General features: G+C 37.1%; 1 protein-coding gene across 1 annotated transcript in view; it reads right to left on the bottom strand.

Annotated features, from left to right (window-relative positions):
* Positions 1–15,675, bottom strand: part of PDZRN4 (PDZ domain containing ring finger 4) — a gene marked incomplete at its 5' end in the record, with an annotated part of 346,436 nt that overhangs the window by 313,107 nt on the left and 17,654 nt on the right. The gene's annotated exons all lie outside the window — the stretch shown is intronic.

The following is a 15,675-nucleotide window of genomic DNA, read 5'->3' as shown; positions in this document are numbered from 1 at the left end:
CACGCATCAGAATATGATCGTTCCTAGATATCTGCTTGAAATTTTCAAAATATATCTACAACTAATTTAAGGCTTATTTGCTTTTAGCCAAATATTTGAACTTACCATAGAGGAGTAGAAATTCAATTAAAATGTGGAAGGAGCAGTAGATGGAAAATATTTGAACATAATTCAATCTTTACATGTGATACATATTTGCTGGAAATGAGTGGTTTACGATAAAAGTAAATTTATTCTATATTATTTTATTTCAGCAGATACAACCAAATTATTTCAGAGTCCTTCCTTGAGGAGTCACTTCTTGCTTCCAACAACCGTTACTCAAAGAACATAACACTCCAAACAGACGATCGGATTCTTATATTGTAAGCAGTTTTCTAGCCCTTTAAAAATACGCTGAAACTAATGTGCCTGAATACAAGACATATATCAGAAGTGGATGTCACACCAGTGACTATGCAGATTTATAGTCCAGAACAAACTTTCCACCTTCAGCATTTCCAACATCAGTGATCAGGTCTGCTCTCAAATAGTACTACTGTTCTTCAGCCTTTGACATGTTTTCATTTTAGAACAGAGGGAACACAATCAGGGGAAGTGGGAGAGGGAGAAGCAGGCTTTCCGCAGAGCAGGAAGCCCGATGCCGGGCTCGATCCTAGGACCCTGGGATCATGACCTGCTCTGAAGGCAGACGCTTTACGGCTGAGCCACAGAGGTGCCGCTTTAAACTGCATCTTTTACTTTTTTTCATAAAAATTCCCACCCTCAGCACTTTTTATATCAACACGGGCACTGATTCTACAGTAACTTGCATTATAGTTGTATTTCTTCTTGTTTCCTTTTAGAAAATCTCCACAACAATTCCAAGAACTACATTTTAATTTTTCATTGCTTCTCTTGTAATAGAACACTGCATATACTGGATGATAAAAAATTACTAGTTGTACTGGGGTGCCTAGGTGGTTCAGTTATTTAAGCATCAGACTCTTGATTTCAGCTCAGGTCATCATCTCAGGGCCATGAGACTGAGCCCCATGTGGGGCTCTGCACTGGAAATGGAACCTGCTTAGATTCTCTCTGCCCCTCCCCCACATCTCCTGTGGATGCACGCAGGCTCTCTCTTATTAAAAATATATATATACATTAGTTGTATCTAAATAAACCAAATTAAGCCCATGCAAATGGATCTTATTGATCAGTACCAGAGATGAAATTTTATTTAAAATAATTGAATTTGTTATGCCAACTCTGACAACCTAGAAGACACGGATAAATTCCTAGAAACATACAACCTTCCAAGACTGAATCATGAAGAAAAAGAGTATGAACAGACTTTTAACTTGTAAGAAAACTACACCAGTAATCAAAACCTCCCAACAAACAAAAGGATGGTTTCACTGGTGAATTCTACCAAACACACAAAGAAGCATTAATACCAATCTTTTTCAAACTTTTCCCCCCAAAAAGAAGGAACACTTCCAAACTCATTTCATGAGGCCAGCATCACCTTGATACTTTTGTTAACTAGTATAATTGAGACCACAATTCTGAGACAGAAATGATGGAAGGAATGACTGCAAAAGGAAACAGAAGGAATAACAAGAATTTTCAGGTCTTTAACCAGTAACAGTAGTTGACTTGTATATAATACCATTCGCAGAATGTTTTCATGTAAATGATCTAATTAAACCCTCAGAGCAACATCAGGTTTAGGACAGCAGGGTGTTAAATTCAGTGAGAGGTTTTTTTTTTATTATTATTTTTTAAATTTTTTTTTAAAAGAAGGCTGTTTATGTAGCTCGTTCAGAATCAAGGTTTGCTCAAAGAGGGTAAATTGCAGACTCCAAGTATTCTAATAGGGGAGAACCATGGGAGAACAGTGGGAAAGCAACAAAATTAGGCTGAGAGGTATAATGATAACTCTGGATAGTCTTTGCCTCAGGTGAAAACTATGCAAGTTATACTTCAAATGGATATATCAGGTATCTGCTAAAACAATTACCTAACCTATTTGTATTATCATCAAGGCAAACAAATCAGTTGAGACCTCAAAGATTATAAGCCACACAGCTTTTAAACTATCAACCAGAAAGCAAATTAAACTGAAATGATTTTTTTTAAAGATTTTATTTATTCATTTGAGACAGAGAGAGAAGAGAGAGAGCATGAGCAGGGGGAGAGGCAAATGGAGGAGAAGCAGACATCCTGCTGAGCTGGGAGCCCAACGTGGGGCTGAATCCCAGGACCTAGAGATCATGACCTGAGCCAAAGGCAGAACTTAACCATCTGAGCCACGCAGGTGCCCCTAGACTGAAATGATTTCACCTGCTTTAATATTCTAAGAGTAGAAATAGGACTTCATGAAGAAAGTTTATTACAAACTTTCTAAACACCACTGGTGATAATAAATGTGATACTCAGATGGCATTCAAACAGCACCATAACGGAGACAAAGGTCATCCTTTGCACTCTCAGTGGCACCCTTTCACTCATTTCCATGAGTTAACCACTGGCATGAGTGGTTCTCAAACGTTAGCATACAAAAATCTAACTTGAGGAGTGGAGGACAAAAACCTAGGGCTTCTAAAGATAGCTAAATAGAGAAAAATAAAAGATTTGAGGAGTCTATATCTCAGAGATGATTCCAGTGGATCTGGGGCTGGGCTTTGGAGTCTGCATTTTTAACAAGTTCCTCAAGAATCCAACATAGTGATTTCCATGCTATAATTTTAGAAACTCTTCCTAGAAATCCTTAGATAATACACTTTTAGATTCAGATGCCCCAGCAAGCAATTTTTGTTTTACTACAAGGTTACTTAACAAAAAGAAATCCTCAAGATTTGAAATGCATCATTAATGATGGAAATGCAAGCCACATAGCAAGCAGGTAAGAAGGGAAACATTTTGGTCAGGGAAGCAGGGCCCTCATTCTCCATATCACAGAAGGGAGACAGTCTACTGTGTTTCCAACGAGTTGTACCTGAAGGCTGTTTTTCCATCCTGGAAGAGCACATACATCAACCATGAGTCTCTTTAATTTCACAAATACATCTCACAGCTTTTTAAAGTACTGAAAACCATCTAGAGAGGGACAGTATTAGATTTTAGTAGCAATAAAAAAAAATTTTTTTTAAGGATTTTATTTATTTATTTGACAGAGAGAGAGATCACAAGTAGGCAGAGAGGCAGGCAGGGTGGAGGGGGGGGAAGCAGGCTCTCCGCTGAGCAGAGAGCCCAATGCGGGGCTCAATCCCAGGACTCTGAGACCATGACCTGAGCCGAAGGCAGAGGCTTAGCTCCCTGAGCCACCCAGTGCCCCTAAAATTCTGTCTTTAACATTCAAAACTTTTCAGACAATTTTTCTTCTCAAAAGCCAAGTAACTTAATTTTTCTAAGCCCTAATTTCTACATCCCTACCACAAAAAATGTGTTTTTTTTAAAGCCATCTATAATAGCTTTCCATGCTAACATTCTGTAAATATAGATCTAATTTTAGGCTGAGATGGAAAACCCATACTTTAAATGGCCTAAAGAAATTAAGCCTACAAACATTTTTCTTTCAAAAATGTAACCCTTTCTTTAATCTTATTTCAGCCAGGATTCTAGTCTAGATAATCATTTATTATTTATATTTAAGGGACTTACTAGTTATAAACAGATGATGTACATAGGCTATATAAATATCATACATATATATTCTTATTCTTATATATTCTTATATATGATATATATTATTCTTATATATATAAGAAATTATCCTACTAACCCTCTGATCAAACTACTTTAATAAAGCACACAGCTATCCATTTTTAATTATTTAGCAAAATTGCATAAAACAAAGATTACTATGTGCCTGGAAATTCTTCAAGCATTTTCTAAATATTAGCTCATTTAATCTTGACAACAACTCCATGAGGTGGACACTGTCATTAAGCTCATATTAGATACGAGGATCCAGAGATGGTCAGTGACTCTCCCATACTATTACCAGCAGATGGCAGAGCTAAAATTCCAGCCCAGGCCCTCTGACTCTAGAGCCTTGGCTGGAAACCAACCAACGCCCTGAACTGTTTTCCTAGATCAACTATTGACAGCAACGCTTTCCAAAAGCTTGCTACAGGTTAATCAGAAGACAGGATGCCGATAAAAGAGAGACCCTTTGCATGTTCTCAAGAAGTCAATTAAAATACAATTTTGGTGTGGGCATTGCATGCCTTTATGAATTTCTACTGAAATGAAGAAAGGTAGTGCTATGGCTAGACCTGTTGTTTATGGGCCTCCTGAGTCTGCCCTTGAAATACATGTTGAGTCCACAACTTTTCTTCCTCCTCACTGCTAAACCCCTAATCCAAACCACTGACATCTGACATCTGACCTACTGTACTGCGGACTACCTGGTCTCCCGTCCCAGTCTTGATTTCTCAACTCTACCCCACAACTTCACAGCCAGAATTTTCTTAAAATGCTAATTTGATCCTGTTACTTCACTGCTTAAATACTTTAACAGGTTCCAATTTGCTTAGAATAAAAACAAACAAACAAAACCCCTAATTTATAAGTAGGCTGACTATATAATTGAACATCAAATTGAGGTCCTTTTGCTAGTACGGGCATTACGAATCATTTTGTCAGATCAGCAAGGCTTCCCACGGCAACCCAGATGGATGGTCATCCTGCCTGTGAGATACTGCATGAATCAGCTCCTTCAAAACGTTCCAGCCATCACTGAGAGCCATTCTTCTACCCAGCTTTCCTTCAACTCCTGTACTGCACTGAGCCTTTTCCACCTCAGGGCTCTTGCACACACCCATCTGTCTGTTTAAAAAGCTCTGTCCCCAAATCTCTGCCTAACTACTGACTATTCATATTTCAAGTTATGCTAAAAATAACACTCTTGAAAGATGACTTCCCTGATCTTCCAAATAAAAACCACCTTCACCTCACCCCCATTATTTCCTCAAATAACACCTACAATTTTTCTTTTATATGTTTGCTACAATTTGTAATTTTCTATCTGCTTAGTGTCTGTCTCTATCATTTTACCATAATTACAGATCCTTGGGTGTAGTATAACTAGCACCTACCACAGTAGCTGGCTTAGAGGAGAAGCCAGGTAAATGTTTACTGAATAAATGAGAAAATGAGTATTTTTTTAATTTCTTAAAAAGAGGTTTAGAGAATAAGTGCACTGTTACAAAAAGTATGGCTTTGATTTCAGACAACTCTTCTTCTATAAAACACACCAAATAACATGAGAATGTCATTCTATCCATATTTAATGATACTACCCTTAGAATGACATAAAATAATTGAAAATACAAGGGAAAAAATGCACCCACCCAGACAAGAACTTAATTGTATTATTAATAGTTCAAAAAAAAAAAAAAGGAAAGAGAAAAGAAGGAATAACCACTAAAAACAGGTGGAAGACAAATACTGCATCAATATCAGAATGTCTATATGATAACATATTTTAGTCCAGGCAAAAGAAATGCTTAAAAATCTACATGAGAGTTTATGTTCCCATAACAACTGTATAATTCAGTTATAGCCCACAAAGATATTGGAACATGTACTAGTATAAAGCAAGACTGTATTAACACCAGATTGGGCTTCTCTCACCATTAGGCTGACTGGCACAGTGCCCAGTGAAAGTTTATTCTAGTCTAGAGTACAGTAATATGTAAGAAAATAGAAAAAAAATGCAAATCCAGTTTATTTTAAATTAGACTTAAGACATATCTACCTATTCTAGGAGTCAGCTAGAAAGGAAGCTGGTATATAAAAGGACTAATAAAAAGGCGCTGAGGGAAAAACATCTGGAGGTGAATGAATAATGTCATTGTTATGGGTTTCTGGTCTTGTGAAAAACCATACTCCTGAATACTGTGTTTCTATTTGGATTTTGACTGAAATAAGTGGTTTTTACTCTGCTTAAATTGATCTTCAGACAGCTCATTGCATTCAACTGCATTTCCCCACATCCAGGCTTAAGTGTGTGCTGCCTGAACCACCCAATGATCCAGTCAGCAGAAAATATCTACAGGTGGCCTTCTTCTTGCCTCTCTTAATTTTGTGAGGGTTACAGTTTCAGGATAATAGTTTTCTGATTAAGATTCTATCTTCCTGTCTAAGTGATTAGCACTTCTCATGCTAATAGCATTACATTAACACCTCTGAGGAAAGGTTCTTCAACAATGTAGGCAAGACTAGAGAAGACAGCTATCCAAAAGGCTTTGAAAAAAAGAGAAAGAAACAGAAATACATCACAACAAAAGAGAGAAGCACCTTCCCTTATATTCTACAGCAGATTTTCTCCTAAAACAATAGAATCTGAAACAGTCTACTGAGAACAATCTCACTAGTGGGTTGGCTTCTGAGAATTAAATCCTAATCTGGAATCCAGGAATCTTTCTACACTCTATTATTCCCAACCCCCACCCCCCCACCCCCAATAGGAATACTGATAATTCCTTCAATAAGTAACTATTTGTAAAGCACCCTAGTATGATAACTCTGGCAGCTGGGACTATTGACAAGGACGTATTTGCTCAGGGAATAAAATACTGGAATCTTTTTTTAAAACCTGATGAATTGTTTGTATTCCTTGACATTATCATACAATGTATAGACATAATTTATCTATAAAACTAACAATGCTTTAGAGATTGTATTTGAATAATGCTTGACACAGAAAGAAGAGAAAGAAATAAACAGAAGTAGATCTTAACACTTTGGCATAAAAATGAGTTTACTATTTTCAGGCTTTAGTTTCTTTTGAAAAAAGCATTAGAAGTGTTAGATCATTTACATCCATATATACCAGTAAATACTCAAAGAACAAGGTAAGCCAGAGCTACATTTTGAGCACTGTGTAAATTCACCTTTATACTTGGCTTTCAGAATTTCCAAGAATAGTCCCTCAAAAGAAAAAGGAATTTTATTTTTTTTAAAGATTTTATTTCTTTATTTGAGAGAGAGAGACAGAGAGAAGCAGGCGGAGGAGAGGCAGAACCAGGCAGGGAGCCCGATGTGTGCTCAATCCCAGGACCCTGGGAAGACAGACACTTTTCCAACTGAGCCATCCAGGCTGCCGGAAAAAGGTATTTTAAATGACATTTTTACACAATAGCTTTCCTGTGAACAACTGCACAAATAATTTAAACCAGTTCTTATTTTTAAAATGTCCACTGGTTGCTGAAAATGAGCAATAGATATGAAACATGATGCTTTCATTGCATTTTTAAGAATTTGTAAGATTATAAGTATATTTTAATACTTCCCCTCCAAAAGATACCAGTAATGTAAAACAATTAATACTCCTATTGTTTCCTAATACTTCTCATAGAGAATTTGCTAGTAATATTGTCCTTGTTGACAAAGAAGGTGATATATAATTTTAAGATGTCTTCATCTGTGTCTAAATGACCCTTTTGAAGCCTAACAAAGTAAATGTTTATTTTTATTTTTATTTTTTTTAGCTCATTTCCACTCCAAATAAACCACTCATAGTTCATTAACTCCAGCCACTCATTTGTATGCCAGGAGCTCTTTCCAAAATAAGGATAAGAAAGGATCCTTATATCAAAGTGCTGACACGTTACTTTCAGACTTGGCAAAGAGAGCAAATGCACACACACACACACACACACACGCATGCAAAAATATACATACTTACAGAAATTCACAAGATTTATGTACTTCCTTACCTCCTATAACTTAACCTGCACACTCCTAAAAACTCCTAGAAAACGACAAAGTAAAGAGGAAGAATTCACTATCTTATACATATAAATGTTCTAGAAAATTCCCTCCCTCATAATATTCTTTAAAAAAAAAAAATCCAAAAGTTAACATCCTCTTTTTCTTTCCTATATGGCTTTTTTTTTTTTCCTAGAAAATAAACAGTAGGCATATTACTATCAAATTCTTTTCCAGGTAGTAAAAGGAATACAGAACATGTTCCCTACAGATCTGAGGTTCAGAATTTTATTGGTAAAATAAAATATTTCATATATCCTTTTTAGTTTTTTATATTACATAGCCAGCCCCATGTCAAGAATTAATCTGAATATGGTAAAGATGATAAGCGAGAGCATTAAGTTTTAATCTTCCTAAGAGATCAAGTTTCATCAACTGCTCCTGGTTGAGTAATTGACAAAAATCCAAAACTAAATCCCTAAAATGACACAAATATTACTGACATGTATAGTATAAATCTCTTAGAAAAAAATGTAATCAAGACTAAATAAATTGGGATGGAGATTTCTTTAGTGAAAAAGTTACATATGGAAAATATGAATATTAAAATTTTCATAATTATACTCTCAAAGCAGAAAATTCTCTTCAAGTTTTCATGGAATGGGATTTAAAAATTTCCCTTGAACCAACAGTCAAGTCTCTATTATAAAACTTCTTCTTAAAGACCTCTATTTTAGCAGGCTAGACATTTCTAGGACACTATGAATCCTAGGATTTACCAGTTACACCCTGAAAATAAAGGAGAAAGTGGATGTGAGGTTAATGTGTGTCAAGCTTAAAACAGACAAACGACGGGAAATTCAGAGTTAAGGAAGCACCTACCTACAACCTGCTTCACTAAGCATTTCAGGATCTTTTTAAAAATTTTCCTATTTAAATTCAATTTAATTACCATACAGTGTATTATTAGTTTCAGAGGTAGAGTTTAGTGATTCATCAGTTGCATACAACACCCAGTGCTCATTACATCTAGTGCCCTTCCTAATGCCCATCACCCAGGCACCCCATCCCCTTACCCCCTCCCCTCCAGCAACCCTCAGTTTGTTTCCTGGGGTTAAGAGTCTCTTATGGTTTGTCTCCCTCTTTGTTTTCCTCTTATTTTATTTTTCCTTTCCTTCCCCTATGTTCATCTGCTTTGTTTATTAAATTCCACATGAGTGAGATCATATGGTATTTGTCTTCCTCTGCTTATTTCCCTTAGCATAACACGCTCTAGTTTCATCCATGTTGTTGCAAATGGCAAGATTTCATTCTTTTTTGAATGGCTGAATAATATTCCATTGTGTGTATATACATATATGCATACGTACATACACATTACATCTTTATCCATTCATCTCTCAATGGACATCTGGGATCATTCCATGTTTTGGCTACTGTGGATATTGTTGCTATAAATATTGGGGTGCATGTACCCCTTTGCATTTTGGGATCTTTTAACAATGAAAGGTATTATAAATTCTAAATGCTATAAGAAAAGACATAGTGATCGCCGTACTTCCTTGATTCTTTTGTTAAGCAGTAAACTTTGTTAATATTATAATTAATCTGAATTTTACTTGCGGGTTTAAAGAGTTGTTAAAACCCTTAAATACATAGGCCTTCATATACGTTAGTTCACGGTTACTATTCCTCCAAATAAACTGACCTATATTTTCTCACAAGACATAATTTAAGTTGATTATGATGAAACTGAACCTTATCAAGTTTTAGCTGTTGTTATTCACTGACATACTTTAATTGCAATAATATATTTATTATATATAACTCTCAGCAGAATGTTCAGCACACAGTAAAGACTCCATAAATATTAGAGCTATTATTAGACTTTATAATCATTATTGTCCTCATTATGATGATGAATATAAAGAGCCATTTGGTATATGATTTCTGTATGTGTTAAAATACATTTTATGAATTCTCTCTGTATTGGACACTTATGTATTAGTTACAGTCAGATAATTTGGTAGTTCATGATTCCACATCATAAAATATTTAATTATGTGAAATATTGCTAGAGTATTCAGCATTTTTTTTTACTTTTATATGAAAATAATTTCTCAATTGTTTCCTTGCATAACAATCTTCAGCCAACCAATTCTTTTGGCTCTAAGATTCTATTTTATCCTGTGAATGCCTGGAAATCTGCTTTTATCTTAGGGCTGCCTTAGTATGCCTCAGTGACCTAATTTTGAAGCAGTAGGATCTGGCATTACTAGAGCTCTAATTTGGATCCAAAGAAAAATTATTTCTCTCTAAGAGCAGATAATGATTAATAAAGTTCCAGGTTATAAAAAGAAATTACTAAGTGAAAGTTCAGGTAAGAAGAAAAACAGACTTTTTCTTTGATCATTCTTATCTGTTAGAAAGAATTGTGCCTCTTGAAAAAAATAACACCCACACATTCAATAAGGTGAAAGTCTTTGTAACACAGTGTATCTAGGCCACAAGTTTTTATTTAGGGATCATATTAATCTCTGTGACACTGTAACAAAGAACTGTGAAGGGATATATACAGGTAAGACTGGCCTTACAAAAAGAATAACATTAAAAATTGAGCACGCCAATATGATCAAGGATGACAATGTCAAAAGAAACACAAAATCACTTTCCTCAAGAGAAAACTGGGTAAGACAGAAAGAGTATAATTGCTTTGTGAAAGATATATGTTTCAAGGAAACTTAGAAAAGCTATTTACACCCATTTAGTATGTATTTATTGCACACTCATCTATGTTAAGTACAGGGTTTTAACATGATGCTAGATTTGCTTTATCCTGATAGTCTTATATGTATTAATCCATTCATCAAACAACTGAATACCTACTCTGCGTCAGGCAGTGTGCTAGGTGTTCAAGGCAGAGAGAAAGGTAGGATTTTTGCATTCATCATGAAGTGAACAGAAAAGGATACTGACATGGACAATAAACATATAAACTTGTTTAACTTCATTAGACATCAAGGAATATGTGCATACACCACTGTACTAGATGGCGTAAATTAAAAAAGACACACGATAGCAAGTCTTTGCAAGTATGTGGAATAACTGGCACCATCTATGACACTGTTGGTAAGCATGTAAATTGCTACAACCAATTTAACAAACCTGTTTGGCAGTTATTACAAAAGCTGAGCATGTACATATCTTAGGATTCTGCAATGTACAAAATGTGCTCCTGTCGTTTGTGTATATCAGAAATGCATGCACATATTCATCAAAAGATAATGCAAGAATGTGCAGACTGTACTGTAATAACCCAGAATTAGCAGTTCCACTGGTAGTAAAAGTGACAACTAAATTGTGGTGTAGTCATATAGTGAAATGTTACACAGCTATGAGAATGAGCAAACTACAGTTAGAAGCAACAGTATCAGTGAGTTCTATCACCATAATGGTAAGTAAAAGAAGCCATACTCTAAAGAATACCTATGACATGATTATATATATACACTATTCAAAAATAGGCAATCTTGGAGGAGAATAATGATGGAACAGGGGAATACTGGAGACTCCTGGGTGCTTATAATGATCTGTTTCTTAATCTGGATGCTGGCTACATGGATGGCTTCACTCTGATCATTCATTACACTAGAACTTGTGATCTGTCACTCTCCTATAAAAATCTACTTAAAAATAAGCACTAAACACCATTTTTGATTTAAGATAAACATGCTGTAGGAAAGTGAAGACAAAGGGAAACAGGAGAAGTATGATGAATAAAGTAACTAGACTGTTACTACCTTCTGGTAGTTTTCTATTTTATTTGCTATAGTCCCTCATTATCTGATATATGGACAACTGCGATGATCACCCGCTAGTCTCCCCATCTCAAGTACCTTCACCATTAATTTATTTACACATTCCAGTGAAACCTTTTATAAATTTTTTAACCATTGCTTTACGCGTCACTCCCTTGCTCAGAGATGATCACTGACACCTCATTGCCTATACTCTAAGAACTAAACTCCTTAGCCAAACATATACTACCTTCCATTAATATGATCCAAATCTGACTTCGACTGACTTATTATATACATTAGCTATCTTGAATCATCCATAACTCTTAACAATATGTAGGATCAAGAGATGGTTGAGGACACAGACCCAAGAACTCTTACTCTGTGACACTGGCACATTACTGGGTAGCCCTGTGCCTCAGTTTTCTAATCAGTAAAATAGGGACACTAGTAGTAGCTATAATACCAACCTCAAGGAGTTTTGTGGGGATGCAATGAGTTAACACCTGTGAGAGTGTGATTGTACTGATAAGTACTGGTTATTATTTTTTCATTATATTAATCAGCAAAAGTAGCTGCCAAGCAAGACAGTCAGTACTGCTTGTCACTTGGTTCAAGGCATTCTACCTAAATATGGAAGGCCCTTGTTCCATCTTATTTTTATATTAGTGAGAACACTTAAGTTTTACTCTCAACAAATATCAATGATCAAACATAATGTCATCAATTATAGTTATCATTTTTTAGATGATATCCTCATACCTTAGTCATCTTATAGATGAAAGTGTGTATCCTTTCACGAACCTCTCCCAATTTCCACCATGCCAAATCAATCTACAAATACCAGTTGTATTTCTATACACAGTGAACTATCATAATGTATATGTGTCATGTCCACAAAAAACCCGGCATCTACTAGAAATACAACAACATGTATTCTGTGAATGCACAACCTTTTACAACTTGCCTCAAAAAGTTCCAGCACAAGTTTAGTAAGTTGTTCCTTAAGCTTCCACAGAATGTCTCACAGCTGGGGCTACTGTTAATTATTCCAAGTCGCTCTCACCATGAAAACTTCAAAGAGTCTCCCCGGTCACTCTCCAGTATTCTATGAAGCTTCTATCTTTTCACCAAACCATTTACAAGGCTTGGAAACATTGAAAACATCTTTCATCTTTCAGTTCCTCTGTGGTTAATCATGTTTTTGTTCAATTCCATGTTCACTCCAGTGCCATTTTCTGCAAATCTGCTTTGCAGGCAGGCATGTGAATATAGTCAGCTTTACTGTGTTCTTCAAGTTTAATAATGAAATGTCGTGTTAGGGTGAAGGCAAACACACATCTTCAGATCCAATGCAAGCATTTATATAAACTGTATTTGAAATACTGTGTTATAGACTTGGTTTCTTTCTTATTTACAGGATAGAAGAGTCTAGTGAAATACAATTGTTTCAGTCCATTATCACTAGTTCTTAGAGATTCTGAAACTTAAGTAGCAGTAACTCTTTCAACTTCTGACTGACCTTGTAATAAAGATGCAAAGAGAAGAATAGGCTGTTACAAGGACCACCTTCAGGGATGTCCCACCTGGCACCTGGAAAACCCTTGCATCTAAACTATAATGCCTGAAATTCTGACCTTAAGGTCTACCCATTTATTTATTCCATTATTCAAAGAAAATTAACAGAATGCCTGCAGTTTGCCAGGCACAATGCTGAGAGCAGAAAGGGTGCTGGAGGTATTAAGTTCAAGAAAATCCTAAACCACTTTTTAAAGAAACCCTTTCATTTGTGAGAGGAGAAGAAAACAAAGGATAAATACATTGCAGAGCATATGAAAAATGTTATCAAAGTGAGAGGTATAGAAATGCACTGACCACAGAGATAATCCACAGATGGACGGACTGTGAAGGGCTTTGGGGAAGTGGAGGATTTTTGAGGATTTTTGAGGATATTGGAAACTTGCCAGCTATAGAAAAGATATGGGGGAGGGGTGAGAACACCAGGTTAAAAGAAAAGAAGGAATAAGAAGCTGGGGGGGGGTGGTGTTCATGTGCCTAAGGTAGAGGGTCTAAAAGCAAAAACTAAAAAACAAAACAAAATTAAACTAAACTAAAAGAAAAGGTTTTGAAGTTCCATTTATGCCTAACAAATTTGGATTTTATCCTGTTGCCAATAGAATGCTAATGAAGGACCTTAAACAAAGGAGCAAAATAAGGACAATGCTGGCAGTAGCAGGCAGGCTGAGCTGGGAATGGTAGAGATCGGGTGAAGGGCAAGTTCACTCAAGAAGCTACTGTGCTCGGGGCACCTGGGTGGCTCAGTGGGTTAAAGCCTCTGCCTTCGGCTCGGGTCATGGTCCCAGGGTCCTGGGATCGAGCCCCGCATCGGGCTCCCTGCTCAGCGGGAAGCCTGCTTCCCTTCCTCTCTCTCTGCCTGCCTCTCTGCCTATTTGTGATCTCTGTCTGTCAAATAAATAAATAAAAATTTAAAAAAAAAAAAAAAAAAAAAAAAAGAAGCTACTGTGCTCAAGATGAAAATGCCAAAAGCTCGAGAATCATTAAGGCCTTACCTTCAGGTAAAGTTCAGATACCCGGGCCTGGTGAGGCAAACTTTTATCATTCAAATGTCTATTGGGATAAGTGAATTTAAAGACATTCTTTTCAGAAGACAAATGCTGCCAAGAAATAAGACCATGAGAAAGAAGGTGCCCGATGACCAAGGTGATGGAAGGGGGAAGGAGGGCAAAGGACAGTGACGTCCGGCCATTTTGAAATTTTAGTTAAAATCGATTCTAGATCTCATTTTAAAATAAATCTCAATAACGTTACAGGGAAGTTCTGGTTCAGGAAGGCAATGTAGAAAGATCCTAAAACTCACCTCCCTCCCACGGACACATTGAAACTACAGACGTATATGGAATAGTTTCCTCCGAAAAAAACTAAAATTGGCAGTGAACCCAACACACTGGGTAAAGGAGAGGAAAAGGACATAGAAGCAGATAGGAAACGATGAAAAACAATCTCATGGTAATCCCTACCTCCCATCCCAGTGCACTGACAACCTGGAAACCGGAGGGAACTCAAAACCCAAGTTTCTTCCTGAGGAGTGAGGAGTCTGTATCCTACACTGGATACCCCAACTTTTAAGACTGGCACCTGAGAGACCAACCCCTGAACATCTGGCTTTGAAGAGCAGTGGGGCTTGCACCCACGACATGTATAAAGCTATGGCAAACGGAGAAATGAATCTCAAAGGGGTCATGTGCAGACTCACACACTCCAGGACCCTACACAGAAGCAACCCTTTGGAAAGTGCCCAGGCTTCATGAAAAAGAGACTTCTTTGCTAATTTTAATGTGTTGGTCTGAGGGGTAGGAGTGGGCAGGGATGCTCTCTGGGATAGAGTCTGATGGGTCCCATCTTCTTGTTCCCACTCTGCCCCACTAAGGTCATCAGGCACCACATTTTTCATTATCGGAGGATTGGTGGTGGTGGTGGTGTGTGGGGGGGACATTTGTATGCTCTAACACACAGGTGTCATCTTCCACCCTGGCCCTCTACCTCGCTAAAGCTGGCAGGTGCCATATTTCTATCTCTCTCTTTTTTTTTTTTTTTCAGATGAAAAAAAGTCTCCCTTGCCACATTCCTGAAGGGAAGCTCCCACATACACCTGCTGCCCTGGTTCTTATGTTTTGTGACTCAGTTTCTGTGGCTGCCAACTCTTGAATGCCTGGCTCTGGAGGCCAGAACTGCTTCCATTCATGGGTTGCTTGGGACTATAACAATTGGCAAGGCAGTTCTTGGCATATTACCACTCCCATTTCCAGGGCACTGCACAAACAGCTGATGACTGAAACACTCGCACAGTCTTTCTGAGAAAGGCTATCATGTCCTGGAGCTCTGGCCTTAGGAACAGATTGAGAATTGGCACACATCTAGACCTTACGGAGGTGCTCTTGGGGAACATAGGCCAGGGGATGCCATATTTGCACTCTCCATTTGGCTCCCAACTCTCACCAGTATCTCCCAGAAAAGAATTTATACACTCACCTGGATCCCTGATTTTTGCAACTATCAGCAGAGAACACCTCTAGATCACCTGTTTCAGTGGCCAAGAAGATTTACACTTGTGGTACCACATGACTATATATATTTGCATACTAAGAAGCTGCTGCCT

This window comes from Martes martes (genome assembly GCF_963455335.1).
Source record: "Martes martes genome assembly, chromosome: 8".
Taxonomy (NCBI): domain Eukaryota; kingdom Metazoa; phylum Chordata; class Mammalia; order Carnivora; family Mustelidae; genus Martes; species Martes martes.
This window is presented reverse-complemented; position numbering and strand designations above follow the sequence as displayed.